This window comes from Chrysemys picta, chromosome 19 (assembly GCF_011386835.1).
Source record: "Chrysemys picta bellii isolate R12L10 chromosome 19, ASM1138683v2, whole genome shotgun sequence".
Classification (NCBI taxonomy): Eukaryota; Metazoa; Chordata; order Testudines; family Emydidae; genus Chrysemys; species Chrysemys picta.
The window spans coordinates 15,184,161-15,200,406 of NC_088809.1; the positions used below are offsets into that span (position 1 = coordinate 15,184,161).

Below are 16,246 nucleotides of genomic sequence, written 5' to 3' on the forward strand. Positions count from 1 at the left end.
ACTTGTGTCTTCTGTGGTTAGCTCAAGGACTGTAGATGGGGATAGTCCCCAAATGGAATCACATCCATCCTCAAGCACTTGCTGGTGGGAGTGAAATCCAGACCAGAACCTGGTCCCAAATTTCAGTATTTACGGCTTCTGTCTATAATAAGTTAAAGTGAAGCCTCAAATTCAAATACTTAACCAGGTTTGAAGTTGGATTTTGAACCCTGCAAAGTAGCTGGAAGTATCTATACTGAAATGGGCAGAAATCCTGACTCCAAAGGCCCTTTAACTGTGAACCCAATTATGAGACAGACATTATGAACCCAATTACTGGACAGATATCACTGCGGGGGAGAGAGGGTCCCAAGCTCCTTGATATGAATTATGCAGACTGGGCTTCTCTATAGACCAGTTTGAATTTTAAACCTGAAACCAGTTTTACCTAATTGTGGATTGTGGTTACAAACCAAAGGATCATGTCACTGAGGTTTGTTAAATTTTTGGTAAACGTTGGACAAGTTTTCAGAAAGTCTGGAGCACAACTTGGTTGTAACCAATTTCAGCCAAAAATCATGTGGGAGGTTTAACTTAGAGTTAGGGCATGGTTTGTCCATCAAATCCAATATTCTGCTTCTTTCATTGGCCAACACCCTGATGCTTCATTTTCTGAGTTATTACTTCTGTGAAAGAATCAGGAGAGTCTAATAGGCAAAACCAGCACATAAGCACAACTTGGTTGTAACCAATTTCAGCCAAAAATCATGTGGGAGATTTAGCTTAGAGTTAGGGCATGGTTTGTCCATCAAATCCAATATCCTGCTTCTTTCATTGGCCAACACCCTGATGCTTCGTTTTCTGAGTTATTATTTCTGTGAAAGAATCAGGAGAGTCTAATAGGCAAAACCAGCACATAAAAGCACACAATAATTTTTGTATCTGAATTCAAACAGGAGCAGCAATTCCCCTATTCTGTGTCGAAGTGCCTAGCACACTGTTTGTGCTATAACAAATAATAATTCTCAATAATAATAATACCCTGCCTGTGCTGAGGTACCCCAGCTGGAAAGAATCCCAGCTTAATCTAAGGAAGGACAAACATGAGTAGCTACAGTGATGCTTGGATGAGCAACAGAATTAAAAGTTCCATCTAGGTGGTTCTCACACTGAGATCTCAAACTGAAATGGCAAACAAAAAAAACAATCTGTTCCTTCAGCTCATCTGAGTGACTGAGTGAAATCAAATCTACACAGCTGAGGCCTGGTCTACACTTAAAAGTTAGGTCAACATAGCTACGTCAGTCGGGGCATGAAAAATCCACACCCTAACATAGCTATACCAACCTAACCCCCAGTGTAGACGCAGCAAAGTCCATATTAGAATGCTTCCATCAACCAAGCTACTATCATTTGGGGAGGTGATGTTTCTACACAGTTGGAAAAAAATACCTTCCATTAATGCAGGCTGTGTCCAGGGGCGGCTCTATGTCTTTTGCCACCGCAAGCACAGCAGTCAGGCAGCCTTCGGCAGCACGGCTGCAGGTGGTCCACTGGTCACGTGGATTCGGCGGCATTTCTGTGGGTGATCTGCTGGTCCCGCTCCTTCGGTGTACCTGCTGCCGAATTGCCGCCGATGCCACGGGACCGGTGGACCTCCCGCAGGCATGCCACCAAAGGCTGCCTGATTGCCGCCCACCGTGGCATGCTGCCCCAGGCTCGCATTTGCTGCGCTGGTGCCCGGAGCCGCCCCTAACTGTGTCTACAGTAAGGGGTTATGACGGTGTAGCTACTTTCACGCAGCTATGGCAGCATAGTCTCTGTAATGTAGGCATACCCTGAATATGTGGCGTTAGAACGATCTATCACTCATATGTCCCACCAGACCTTTGGGAGAATTCAACAGCTTCACTGGTAAGACAAGAGGCAGAAAGACACAGATTCTTACTTTGGTTGGTTTCTCCATTAGAAAATGTGAACATTCTTCTTTTCCTCTTGAGATTAATGGATATCACTCTTGCCCTGAAAAGACTGTTTGCTGCAGTTTGTAGTTAGGTCATAGTAAAACAGAGCTGGTCAAACAGTATTTGCCAAGTACAAAATCTGGTGAATTTTGGGTTGCCTTTTTTTTTTTTTTGGACTTGGAGAAGCATTCACAAACCCATCCCATTATTTGCCTATATATTTAGTATACAAGCAAATAAATGATTTAAGGAATATCCATCACGATGCCACAGAGGGTATTGAAGTTTCTAAATTTTTCATCCAAGTATTGTAGTTGGTAGAATGTATATATTCTGCATGGAATGAATGTGTCCAGAATGGAATAAATGTTGGTATATGACCGCATGACACAAAACAGTTTCAAAATTTTACCAACTTAAGTATTCTGCCAGGTTCCAATATCCTCAAGTATTGCCCAAGGGCTAGAATTTGTGAAATATTCAGGAATTTTCTTTTCTATTATTCACCCAATGCTGTAGAAAAAAAATCCATTCAAGCGGTACGATATTCAGGTTTGAACAACCTTTTATTACAATATTTTAAAAAGTCTTATATTAATTGGCAGTTCTGAAGACATTAAGGCTGAGATTGTCAAAGCTGCCAGCTGGATTTGAACTCCCAGTTTCCATTAGATTTAATAGGAATTAGACATTTGATCTTCTAAGTTATTTGATGATCTCTAACCTAAACTTTATACCAGAAAGAAAATAATGAAAAGACTGTTTTGTAGTTAAGGCACTGAGACTCAGGGGATTCCAATCTCTGATGCAGACTGAGTGACACTGGGCTAATCTCAGTCTCACTGTAGTTTGGGTCCCCTTCTAAGAATACGTCTGCACTACAAGGAAGGGATGTGATTCCTCTGCTCACATACACATACTTGCACTAGCTCTTATCGATCTGGCGTGAATACCAGTAGTGGTGTAGCTGGGGTAACACGGCTAATGGCAGCAGAGGCACAAATGACTTGCGCTGAGTACTTACCCGCCCTGTTACTGTGACTATACTGCTACTTGTACCCACGCTACCTAGGGCGAGTGTGTGGACAGAAGCAAGGGAATCGCACCACTAGCCAGTAGTGTAGATGTTGCTTATAAAATGGGAATAAAATAATGCTCCTTGAGAGCTCTTCCAGGAATGGACTCTTTCTCCTAGGTGTACGTACAGCACCTAGCACAATGCATCTCTGATCTTGTTTGGGGTTTCTAGGTATTACTGAATCATTATATCACTTTCTGGACTGCTAAGAAAGTACAAAGTCTCTCCTCATAGAAACCTCTTTATAGAATTATATGCTTCAGTGGAATAAGAGGTTTTTGTATTATGCGGGCATAAAAATGATCACATTGGTTTTCATATTAGACCGAAAGTACTTGGCAGAGGATAAAAATATGAATGACTTTTAGACGTACAATACTATTTCTTTGATCTAATGTTGATACAAAGGTTTTCAGTCGCATAGACCAAAAGTTAGTGTGGATGTGTGTGTGTGGGTTTTTTAAAATGGAATAAATCTCAGGGAATTCAGAAGAAGCTTTGAATCTCGCCAAGGATTTTTTTTTCCCCCATGTGGAAATGTTTTCAGAGTCTTAAATGCAAGTTTCTGATAAGGTGAACATGAGAACTGCAGCAATTTGCATTGGTTTGGGAGTAACTAAAAATACACAGAAGCAAACAGAACATTAAAGTCAGAATGTCCCTATCTTTAGCTACTTAATTCCTCATATCTTGTTCTTCGCAGGGAAATGTAAAGATAGAAATAAATCAACAGTTTTGAAAGGCTGACGCTAAGGCAACATTTCATGCAGATTGTTCCAGCACTGGCTCCTGTTCAGCAAAGATCTAATCTCAGCATCTTCCGATCCTTTTCCATAGTTCATTACTTTCTAATCACTTATGGCCCTTATCGAAGAAAGCTCTGAGCCTCTCAGACTGGAACAAATCCATAAATCAAAGACAATAGCTTTTTGCCTTCTTTAGCAGCCTGTCTTTTCCTTATAATCGCACCAATCTGCTGTATTTGGAAGTCAATAAATGTATGTTAAAAAAAAGATGCAAGATTTTAGGTGGAGAGAGACTTGTCCATTGAGTTCTCAAGTCAGTTTGATGCACTAAACCTGGCTTGAAGCCAGGAAACTGAGCAATGCCTTCTGCAATCTGTTATCTTGCTTGTCTTAAGCAGAGTTTCTCGGTGCTCTTGTATTGATACGTAGTTTCTTAAACACAGACCAGCAATTGGAAGGAGACAGGGCAACAAAAATCGCACTAGCCACTTGGATTGCTGGCTATAGTTTCAAGTTTTCCATGAATATTTTGCAGTGCAAACTAGGAATACGCATTTGCTACCAATCGGTCTTTGAGTCCATTCCTCGGTGGATTTAAAAGCCAACTGTGGTATCCATATCCAGCCTACAGCAGAAATATATCTAGTGACAAAATAAAAGTCACTTGCAGTGGAAGTAGTAGTAATGTGGTGGCTATTTTAGGATTTCATCTTTCGTGTTAGTGCGGGCTGGAGGGGGCGGGAAGGCAGGGCAGAGAGGGCGTGACTGGAGGAGGAAAAAAGAGACAGCGATGGAGAGTCTGTGAGCAATTCATCAACATTAAACATTTGTAGCTGTTAGTTTGCCTAGCTCTAGTTTTATGGGAGTCCCTTCCAGACCTAGGTTAGAAGGTTGCTGACTGAAGAGGAATTTTGGGTGGATAAGAACGGACAGATTCCTCTTAAAATCAACAAGGAAGGCCCATTGAGGGGGGGGAAATCCATAGCATCTGCTTATTCAATCTGCTTTCTTGCTATAATGATAGCATTTTTAGAATTGATAATAGTCACTTAATAAAAGCATATAGCTGATATAAAAATAATAAGCATTTTGTTCCACCCTCTACTGATTTTGTACAATATACTATACTGGACATATGCATAACTAGAAACAGGGTCAAGTTCTGATTATATGGGATTTGACAGATAGCTAAGACAAAATATCCATTTTGGATTGTATTTACAGAATACAAGCACTAGAAAGCAACAGGAGTCCATAAAGATAAAGAATATATTTCTAGACTCTAGATAAATATAGGACATATAATGTAAGGGTATTTGAATTTCTTAGGCAACACAAAATATACTATACTTCACCTTTGTGTTCCCTTTATCCAGAAAACTTATTGGAATGTATTTGTAGCTGTGTCTAAAATTTTTATGATAGTCAGACATAGTTTATCTCTGGGGACACAGGCAAGTTTCTGCAGTGTTACTGATGAGATGAAAACAGGAATAAAAGCCAAGCTACTTCTGAAGATCAGACTCATTTCAAATTACTTGGATAATTAATAGAAATGGTCCAAAACCAGGTAAAAACCTCACAAAAATATCAGCTTTTTAAAAAAAATTGTCAAAAAACAAAAAATTGACCTCCAAAAAATTGAAAAATGAAATTTTTTTGGCCAACTGTGGCAATAAACATTATCTCTCTAAAAAACAACTAGTTTCCCACTGTATTGTCAGTCACAGACGTTATTATTCACATTCTGAGCTAAATAATTGTCTGGTGCTACTATGGCCTGTTAGTCAGTAGCTGTGTTCCTCCCCAGAGAGAGCTGCAGTTTCTGTATTTGTATCTGATATAAATTCAGGCTAGAGTTTATCAAATGGCCTAGAGGATCAGATGTTTAATTCCTGTTAAAATCTAATGGAAATTGTGATTTCAAATCCTGTTGGCAGCGCTGACAATCTCACCCTTAATGTCTTCCGAACTGCCTATTAATATGACTTTTTTAAAAATTGCAATAAGAGGTTGTTCAAACCTGATCATAAAATTTGAATGGATTTTTTTTCTACAGAGTTGGATGAATAATAGAGAAGGTATTTTGAGATGTCTGGTTACAAGGTGCTATGATGTGCCGTAACTTCTTGTCATCATCAATTCATCTCTCCACCAGCTGATAAATATAAAACAAGCCCATAGCTGTTGGGAAGGAAGTTACAGGAGCCTCCTTGCTACTGGGCTTGATGGGTGGTTAAAAGTAGTATTATATTTTCTCCAATGCCTGGCTACTTGTAGAAGTTCTATCATCTTTTCCCCTAACCATGCAAGCAGAGTAGATCCATCATAAAATGAACAGAGCTCTCATTGAGTTGATAACTGAAAACTGTGTATATGAGTAAGCTCTCCCCTTCTTGAACTGCAGTTAAACATCTGGATTAATGAAAAAGAAAAAAAAACTAATATTTGCAAAAACGAACAGCTCAGTTTCTTTCAGCTTCATAAGTACACATTTACCAATGCTATTTCAGGCATAAAAGCAAAAGCTTATCAGATGCTCACACAGCAGCTAGGGAAGCATGCCAACCCCCGTCCTATATGTCTGCATTTTACACTCTTTTCTTACGTTGAGGCTGGTTCTCAGGTTCATTTGAACAAGATGTTTGTACATGTTATATTCGCAAGAGCAGGAAGGCTACAAAGGGCTGGCTCCAGCAGTCGTCACCCATGGTACTGCCCATTGAGGTTTAGTGCCACACCGAGCAGAAACGGGCAAATCCCGTTGCTGTAAATGGGAAATCGGATGGGTGAATCCCTCTGCACCGTGTTACAAAAGAGAGGTATCTTATACTTACTTTTCATCCACCATCTCCACACTAGCTCCTATCCTCAGAAGATGGTGCATATGGATGTGTATGTGCATGGGAGAGAGAAAGGGGAAGGTTAGTCATTAAAGAAGCAGTTCTGCTAAATAAAGGATCTCATTATGTGTGCTATTTTTATTCCTCAATTCTCTGCCTTCCTCTCTCCCCCTTGTCAGATTTCAGCAGAAACCTCAATCAGGGATGAGCTTTACTGTCGGCTTCCATTAGGTAAATCAACCGGGGGGGAGGGGGGGGGGAAGGAAGATTGGCCTTCAAGGTGGGCTGATTCAGCACCAATAATTTGTGTGTGTACACTAAACTGTTTAAATAGTTGACAAATGCATTGCCCCCTAAAACGACAGCGTTTTCTGCAATCCCTCTGTGCCACGACTCAGAACGTGGATTTGTTAGATCTGCAGAGATAGGGAAGGCTAATAGCAAAAGCCTTCAATGCTGTGACAAAGCAAATGACCTTCAACATGTTCACCTGTCACAGAACTCATTTCTGTGTTGTAATTGATGTGTAAAAGTGATCTTCATTATCCCAGCTATGGGGAAACGGACGAGCAAAACAGAACCGATTCCAAAGAAAGGAATGGGCTGTTTTATAGGATCTGCGTTGTCATCAACAATCTCAACACTTTAAAAAATGATATACACTTATGAAATTTCTCAGTTTCATCTTTTAGGAATTCCTTAATTTCTATTATTCCTGTTATTATGTATTTCATCTATTAGCAGCTTTTCTACCTCTTATGCTCAAAAAATGGTCATTGCTTCAAAGAGTAGCCAATCTTGCAAGTATGAACAAATCTAAAATACATTGGAACAAATCTACAGCTGCATGCATAGTTCCAAAATCAGCTACACTACACAAATGCAGCATGGGAAAGTGCAAATAGGACCGTCTGTAACCGAAAACACAGGAATTTTCCTCTTTAGCTAAAAGAGAATTGGCATTAACTATCAGTAGTAATAGGGCTTATATTATACAGTACCCTTTTTGGAAGCCTTCAACCACCAGAGGGCATAACAAATATTGGACAGGGCGGATTCTCTCCAGAAGAGAGCAGTTAGTACATTACAATTTCCTAAGTAATACCACAAAGAACCAGTTTGCTCATCCCCAGTTGTAAGATGTACCTGATTATAATACACGTGCATGTCTTGTTTGACATTAGGTGTCTGTGAGCCACCATCAGATCAAACCCATTGTAAACAAGTTGTTTGAATGTAATGATGTGCCTTGTAGAGCTGGAATAAACATGTGCCTTTGTCCGAACCTCAAATGCACTTTCATGAAGTTCAGTAATAAAGTAACTCTGTACCTGCTATCAGAGGGCTTTTGAAAAAATAATATAATGAACCCATACAAATCTCCTTGTGAGACAAGGAAGTATTATCCTCATTTTACAGATGGAGAAAATGAGGTACAGAGATATGAACTTAGGAGCTAGGACTGGAAGGGATCTCATGGGTCACTGAGGTCCAGTGCCCTGCTTTTGCAGACAATCTTGTCATATAATTCCTTTCATAAACTTATCAAGATTTATCTTAAACTACTACTCCTACTGGGAGGCTGCTCCAGAGCTTCATTCCTCCAATGATTAGAAACCTTCTAATTTCCAGTCTAAATTTATTTATAGTCAATTTATACCCAGTTTTTCTTCCACCAGCATTGTCCTTCAGCTTAAACATTCAGATATAAAGGGACTTGCCCAAGGTTCTGCAGCAAAGTCAATGAAAGAAGCAGGAAGAGAACCCACAACTCCCAACTCTCTCCATCCTAAGCAATACCAGTCTCTGCTTTCTCTAAAACGAAGAGATTACTCCCCTCTCACAAGTGCCAAAATACCCTACAAAAGGTTGTTCTTAAATGAATTGTGAGAAACATCAGCAGGAAGTCTATCTTTGTCAGAGTTCCAGCTTTGTTTTGCAGACCCACAAGGCTGACATAAGCATCTGAGCATCTCTAGTCTGATCTACTGAGGGAGACTCAGCCTCATTAGATTAGATTAGATTAAATTAATGGAGATATCCCATCTCCTAGAACTGGAAGGGACCTTGAAAGGTCATCAAGTCCAGCCCCCTGCCTTCACTCTAGCAGGACCAAGTACTGATTTTGCTCCAGATGGCCCCCCTCAAGGATTGAGCTCACAACCCTGGGTTTAGCAGGCCAATGCTCAAACCATTGAGCTATCTGTCCCCCCCCCTCACTGTCTTATCAAAGTATCTGCCCTAGATACCAAGACAGTAACAGTAACAGCAACAGCCAGACTCTAACAGCTGACTGAAAAAGAGTAGCCAAGCCAGTTGCAGAGTCCACAGCTAAGAATTAACAGCTGCAGTTTCACAACCTAATGCTTTAAATTATTTAAAACACTTTAAACTAAGCAGGAGGGGACTCAGAGTAATTGTCTAAAGCTGCCTCTATAGTGAGACAGACCAAAGTTTTTTTGGAGGATTTGAATAAAGACCATATTTCTGCCCTTCCCCTTCAGTATTTTTTTGCTATTCAAACAAAAATATCACAGCACATGCAAGAGATACCATGCACACAAATGGAAGCTTCTGTGGTAAGAATGAGAACTCTGGACTCATGACCATGATTTATCTTAGAACGTTCCATGTTGCTTTTCTGCCACTCTCAGCTCCTTTTTTATTAGTATTCTAAGTCTTGGGGTAAAATTGTCCCATCAATAAAAATGACTTAGGCCCAGATTCTCAAAGGCCCCATTCTCCCACTAAAATCAATGGGAATTAGGCACCTAAATACCTTTTGAGAATCTGGCCCTTAGGAGCTTAAATATCATTAAAAGTCAATGGAGTTAGGCTCTTAAATACCAGTGTCATTTTTGCAAATGGGATTTAGGGTTTTAATTCACGTAAGTGCTTTTAAAAATTTTATTCCTATTCTGAAGAAAAAAGTCTCAATGGAACAGAGGATATTTAAAAGAAATACACTTTCCATTAATGCTACAAAATGTTTATAGAGATTTGGCCATTACTACTATAGATTGGGGGAGGGAAAGGTTAAGGAAGATGCTGCTTCATTTTATGGTCTGGAAACTGCTGCTCAAAACCTTCAAGAAGGAAAAACTGCAGACTTTTTTTCTTGTAGCCGCCAGCAAAACATCCTCCCCACCTAAAAAAATTCCTTCATTTATGTTTATATTACATTGGGTTTCAGTACACAAACTTTTCCCCAGTGTCTTGGGAATATCATGAATTGTAGCACCCGTACAAAATTTAACAGGACTAAAGAGTACATAGCTAGCAAGGAAAGGATTAACTATTCTCTTCCCATAGAGAAGAGTTGACCACAGGTGTATGCCCCTACTGCTGAGAGGTGGGTATAAAATGCTTGTCTCAGCAGAGTCTAATTGTTCAATCAAGTAGGTACAATGGAAGAGTGCAGGTGACTGAGAATTGCTTCTTATGGAGAGACCTAGCCCTGGAATAGGAAGGGGAATTTGGCTGTGGGAAGCTGGTTGCTTTACATTTACACATCTCAGATAGCAAGAAAACCTTTTTTCTTAGCGCCAACAATAGCCTCTATTCAGTAGATCCATTATAGACAGGAAGGGAGGTCCCTGTTGTGAAGCTTTTTACCTCAGAGGTAAAGTTTATGGAGCAAACCATTTAGTCTAAAATGGAACGCAGAAAAAAAACTAAATAGCAAACACTGTACTATAAGAGGCCCAAGATGCTTTTTTCAGTCCTAGAAGAAGAGAATAATTCTCATGTATAGTTTGTTCCTCGGACTCCAGAGCAAAACTGCTCAGAACCTGTAATTAAAGTGGTTTTTTTCCCCTTGATCAAGGACAGGACATTTTTATTATATTTATTTTCACTATTTCCTTCCTCCCCCAATTTTTGATCTCTTCTAGAACATATGTTACTGTTATTGTATCAGTTAGGTCTGACTAATCACAAAAAGAGACTCGCCTCTTGCCTTTTTATAGCCTTTCCCCTGAAATACACAGGTTAATTTATGTTTGGGGCGGGGTTGGGGAAGAGCTAAGTGCTTAGCCCCACCTAGAAACCTCCCTATATAAATGGAGTTTCAAGCTACCTTGGCTTTTTCTCTAAAGAGGGTGGTTACACAACATTTGTTCCTTCTGCAAAGGGTAGTGTAAATTTTTCTATGTTCTGCTAGAGTAACAGACTTTTATTTTTGTATCCAAGAGAGGAAAAGGGTTTTGTAATATAGTTTATGCTACTACTAGGCATTATAAGCAAACTTTAACTAAGAGCTGTTAGGTGTTTCTCATTGTAGAAGATGATTATATCAATGACTAGAACTAAGAGTAGTGTAAAACCGACAATAGTAGAAAGGTCCCTAGAACAGCCTTGTCAACCCCCCTTATTCAAAAATCATGAGATTGGCTTTAAAATCATGAGGTTTTTAGACAAAATAATAAATTTAAGGTTCTGTTTATTTGTCTTCAGGGTGTTTTCCAGATTTCCCTCAGTATCCATAAGAGCTAGGAACTTACTATTTTTGAAAATGAAAGCAGGGATTCTTATTTAATCAATTGACTCGGGAGTTATGGATTTAAGAACAACATCAAATATCACAAGAGTTGGCAATACTGCAATGCAATTCACTCATAATTTAAAACTTCTTTCTTGTTTTTTCCAGCTTTGGTGACTCTTATGCTGGGAATGAGAGAAAGGAATAATCTAAAGTAAGAACCAATCTATACTTTGCCCAGAATTGTTCCCCAACCAAACTTTAGATGCTTTTAAAGTTTAAGTTTCTCTTTTTCCTCAATATCATGTGCTCTGGTTTCTGCTGGGGCCAGAAGTGAAAATACCCAGTTACTGTGAACTGTTCTGTCCTTTTAGTATGCTTCACACTAAATTTTTGGAGTACAGTAGCTAAAGACTGATATTTTTTTTCTGAAAGCAAATAAAGCTCAGTGCAGATGATATTCAAAGTATACGGCTTTATCTCCATTCTAAACACTACATGAGTCACCTAGGCAAATGACTGAGGTGCAGTATCCTGAGATTCTGTTTTCAAAAATTCAGCTTTACAAAGTAACAGAAAATTTCCAGTTGTCTTATTCCTCATTTATTATTCTTTATTGCAGTATCTCTTAGAAACCACAACTAAGATTGGGGCACCATTGTGCTAGATGTTGTGTATATATATCTAATAAAAGGTGCTCGCAGCTCCAGAGAGCTTCCAATCTAAGCAGAGAAAAGATGGGAGAATGGAAGTAGTAGTAGCCCTACTTGACTCGTGGAGAACTGAGGAAGTGATTTGCCCAGAAAATGGCTGGTAGAGCCAGGAATTGAATCCAATTCTTGTGAGTCTCTGTCCAGAGGGTTGACCACAAGCGCATCCTTCCTCATTTGCTCAGAAATGTGAAAACTTGCTGTAATGCTAAATCATTCAAAGACTAAAAGAGCCTGAATTCAACACTTAACGAGGTAGGTAACCTAATATTTAGAACATACAAAAAACATTATTATATGGTGTTTTCTGTAAGAAAAGCTTATTAAAGTCACTAGGAAAACTGCAGACACTACCCTGTGCTCCAGCCTGCCAGCATAGGACACAAAGCTTGGTCATCAAGTCTACGTCTTGCTATCACAGACAACCTGTGATTAGGGAGGGTAAGAAGAAACAACCTTTATTAAAAAAATAAAGGTTCCTTCTCCCTGTGGTATTTGAGTGAGAAGCCATAAGTGTTCACAGATTTATTTTACTGCTGTATATTCTTGTAACATTTCTGGCCTCAGAAGAAAGCCCCTTCTTGTGTCCAATACAGTAGCCCAAAGAGGTTCAGCTAGTTTGGATGAATATCCTTCTTTCAAGTACTTACACAAATGACATATTTGGATCCATAAACACCTGCTTGTTCTCTGTCAATGCACTTCATTTCTGACCTCTGATATCCCTTCTATTCTGGTCCAGGTTTGCACCAGAACAAAGAGGATAGCTTTTATCTATGCAGAGCCAACCCTAATGCCCTGTTTCTAACAAAAGCATCTGCAACAATGTCAATGCTATTTTCAGATGCTGCATGCATAGCAGCAGTTCCTATGGTGCCTTGGAACATACGAGCTGAATGGGCATCTCAGCGAGAATCAAGCTCCCTGAAGACAAGACCCTAGGAATGACCAGTCCTGGACTAAATGCAGAGCTTTTATTTCAACAGATGTCACTAGTGGAACATTGAAATGGAGAAAAGCTCTGTCAAAGAAAGCAAAACTCCAGCTAGGGAAGTAGGATATTCAGAGAGAAGGAAGCTAGATGGAGCAGCTCTATAGAGTTGGTTTTCTAAGAGTGATAGGCTGGTCTCAGGCTCAAATGCACAAAGGTATTTAAGATTGCAAACTTCCATTGAAATCAGTGGAATTTAGGAGTCTAAATACCTTTTTGAATGTGGGCCTCGGTGCCTAATTTCCACTGGGAACATCGTAAAACCCCGAAGTGACTTAGTGCAATTGGAGGCCCAGCCAGACACAGTGTATCATTTGACAGCTTTGTTTCTAAAATAATTGGGCTGCAGTTTTTTTTTTTTTTGGATGTTTGTGTTTTTCCTAGAGTGAAACATTTAGCAGTGCTGATGGAAGTACATGTAAGCAGCGCGGCTTTACAGGGATCTTTACGCTTTCAGCAGACTCTGGATGCAGATGGCCAGAGGAGATGGGAAGGGTTCACCATATTGCTTGTCCATTAAATCTCATTTGTCAGCTAATAGAGGCTGTCCCCCCCCCCCTTTTTTTTTAAACTAGGAAAACCCCATGACACCTACATAATCTAGGGTAATTTGCTGAGGTTCCCACCCACCCCCTGGGAAAGCACCATATCAACATTGCATTATATTTCTTCAAATGTCTAAAAAGCACTTAAAGCAGCCCATTGTGTGCTCTGGAGATCTATTCAGTACATTAAACTGAACAGTAAGTGGGGGGCCATGTGTATGGGGGCTAGAGCATGGGACTGGGAGTTAAGAGACCGGGGGGTTCTGTTCCCAGCTCTACCCCTGACCAGCTGGGTGACCGTGGGTGTATGCCTGGCCTCTCTGTGCCTCCATTTACTCTCCTAGCCTTTATCTGTCTGGTATACTTTAAACTGTGAACTCCTCTTGGCAGGTCTCCTCTGTTACATGTTGGTACAGCACCTAGCACCATGGGGCCCCATACTCAGTTGGGGTCTTGAGGCACAGTACTAAAAGATTATCCATATTGAAATAAATATCCACCATGCCCCTCCAATCCTCAGCTCAACCACTCTACAAAAGCCTGGAAGGGGAAGATGAGCCTTTTAACATGCCTGGAATGTCAACAAGTCCTTGTCTGGCCAACCAAGCAAGTTCTAAAGTCAAGGGCCTCTCCTGGAAAAGAGCCCCCTTTAATTCACGCTCCAGATGAAGTGCCTCTACTAGAACAGCCATAGTATAACTGAGGAAGAGAGGCAGACTCTAAGCTAACCGGGTACCCAACCATTTAGGTTTTCATACCTTACATTCCTCCAAAGTTTTATCAGGAGCCCCATAGAGATTGTGAAGTGTTGATGTAACGTGCTCCTGATGTTTAACCTAATAAGTGGGCAATTAGCGTTCTGCACTAGCTTCAGCTTCTGAACTGTCTTGGGGTGTTGGCCCATGCCTTACCACAACTGAATCTGAAGGGAATCAAAGCATGGATAATTGTGGTGTGGTCCACGTGTTTGAAATGGATAGGTCTGTAGTTTAATGTATATGGGATTTATATTGTCATCTGTCTGTGGGCTGTTCGCAACCTCAGAAGTTCTGAATATACACTATGCACTAATTTTATTTGAGCTGGTGAAACTATGCACTTAACTATCTATTTATCAATAATTTACCTATGAATCAGATCTATCTACTTATATATCCCCATCACCACAGAGTCTGAGCAGCTAATATTTGCACACATGTAGCTCTATTTTTTGGCTAGTGAATAATTAGCAGACTGACATTGGCTTTTGTTCCATGTGTCCAGTATTCATAAGCTTTCACTGAAAACTGGAGAAGCAATTTTCAGCCTAGGGGTTTAGTGCTCCAACTTTTGGCTCTAATAAGTTACTATTCTTCATTCATGGTGTGTGATCTCATGTTATTGTTTCCACTACCTTGTGGAGAATAAAGGAAATGCTTTTAACGGGAGAACAGCAAATAATGATTAACACATAACAGTGCCATTTCACCAATTGGGTAAAAATTTGCAAATTATTCAGGATTAGTAAACATTTTTGTGAATATCTGGCAGTTGTCCAAATGATAAGAAATAAAATGACTCAACAAATCTCAGAGAACTGTACTTAATGCTTTTATTTGCAAATTAGTCTTTATTATATAATCAGTCTCAGTGTGGATTATGAGATATTGCTTGGCAAGGGGAAACCGAAATAATCTCAGGAGCCTCTACACCATTAATTCACTCATAAAGGACTTTGGCTGCATCTGCTTCTAGGCTTTAGGCTGCTGGTGCCCCAACATAGCTAGGAACCTTGTGAGATTTGTAATTAAATGTACCATTTACAGGTATGTACATGTTGTGCTTTACTCTAACTGATTACTTTTAAGTATTGCAAATTTACAGGTTTCTCTCAGTACAAGCAATGCTATATTGAGCAGATTCACGTCATCAATATTTAAAGGCTTTTCCATCTTATGTTCCCTTCAGCCCTATTCATTATGCATTAATGGGAAACAAAGTACGAGACTGGAACAGGGTTAGTTTACCTGCATCCCGGCCTCTGGTATGGCTATGCCTCAGTTTCCCTCCTCTTTCAGGGCCCACTTCATTAAATAGCCAAACATGTTGTTAACTGGGGTTTCCTTTGTTGCAGGCGTTCTCAAACTTCATTGCACCGCGACCCCCTTCTGACAACAAAAATTACTACATGACCCCAGGGGAGGGGGCAAAACCCAAGCCCCAATGCTCCAGGTGAGGGTGTGGGGGGCAAAGCTGTAGCCCAAGGGCTTCAGCTCCAGGCAGGGGACCTATAATCTGACCCCACCCCCCAGGGCTGAAACCCTTGAGCTTCAGCTTTGGCCCTGGGCAGTGGGGCTCAGGCTTCAGCCCCAGCACGTCCAATTTGGGGTCCTGACCCACAGTTTGAGAACTGCTGCTTTATTGTTAATGGAAGGTAAACAAGCCTTCAGGGTTCTCCAAGTCCTTTTAGCCGCTTACATTAGAGCTTCTCAGCCTTCAGTAGCCTTTTGATCAGGCTCTAATCACAGTACACTGTATCTACTCAAAGGCCTTTCCTGGACTGAGTGTGTCTCAATGGTCTTAGACCCACTACTTTCTCCCAGTCTACTGGCTCCGGCCCGCGGAGACAGGAAGCCTGATATCACATGCTTGCTGTCAGACATATTCCTTATGTCTACACCTTCCATCTGTCTTTCTAGACTGCAACTTCCAGAATCCTTTTAAATGGGCTGGGAATGGGGCATAACAAACATGCTGGCTGTGCATGCACCCAGAGAACCAACAGCCCATTACACAGACCATGGCAACAATATGGCAGGTTGAATCGGGCGGGGAAATAATTTCATTATTCTCTGAAATATTATTCAGAGAATAACTGAACTTTCACCAATAATAGAACACAGTGTTAGCTCTTTCATTTCAAATAAAAGT

General features: G+C 40.4%; 1 long non-coding RNA gene across 1 annotated transcript; it reads left to right on the forward strand.

Annotated features, from left to right (window-relative positions):
* Positions 1-10,710: 10,710 nt before the first annotated feature.
* On the forward strand, positions 10,711-15,009 carry LOC135976593 (uncharacterized). The gene is made up of 3 exons (XR_010593856.1): positions 10,711-10,743; positions 11,259-11,304; positions 12,543-15,009. It is a non-coding gene; the product is annotated as an uncharacterized LOC135976593 (long non-coding RNA).
* Positions 15,010-16,246: the final 1,237 nt, after the last annotated feature.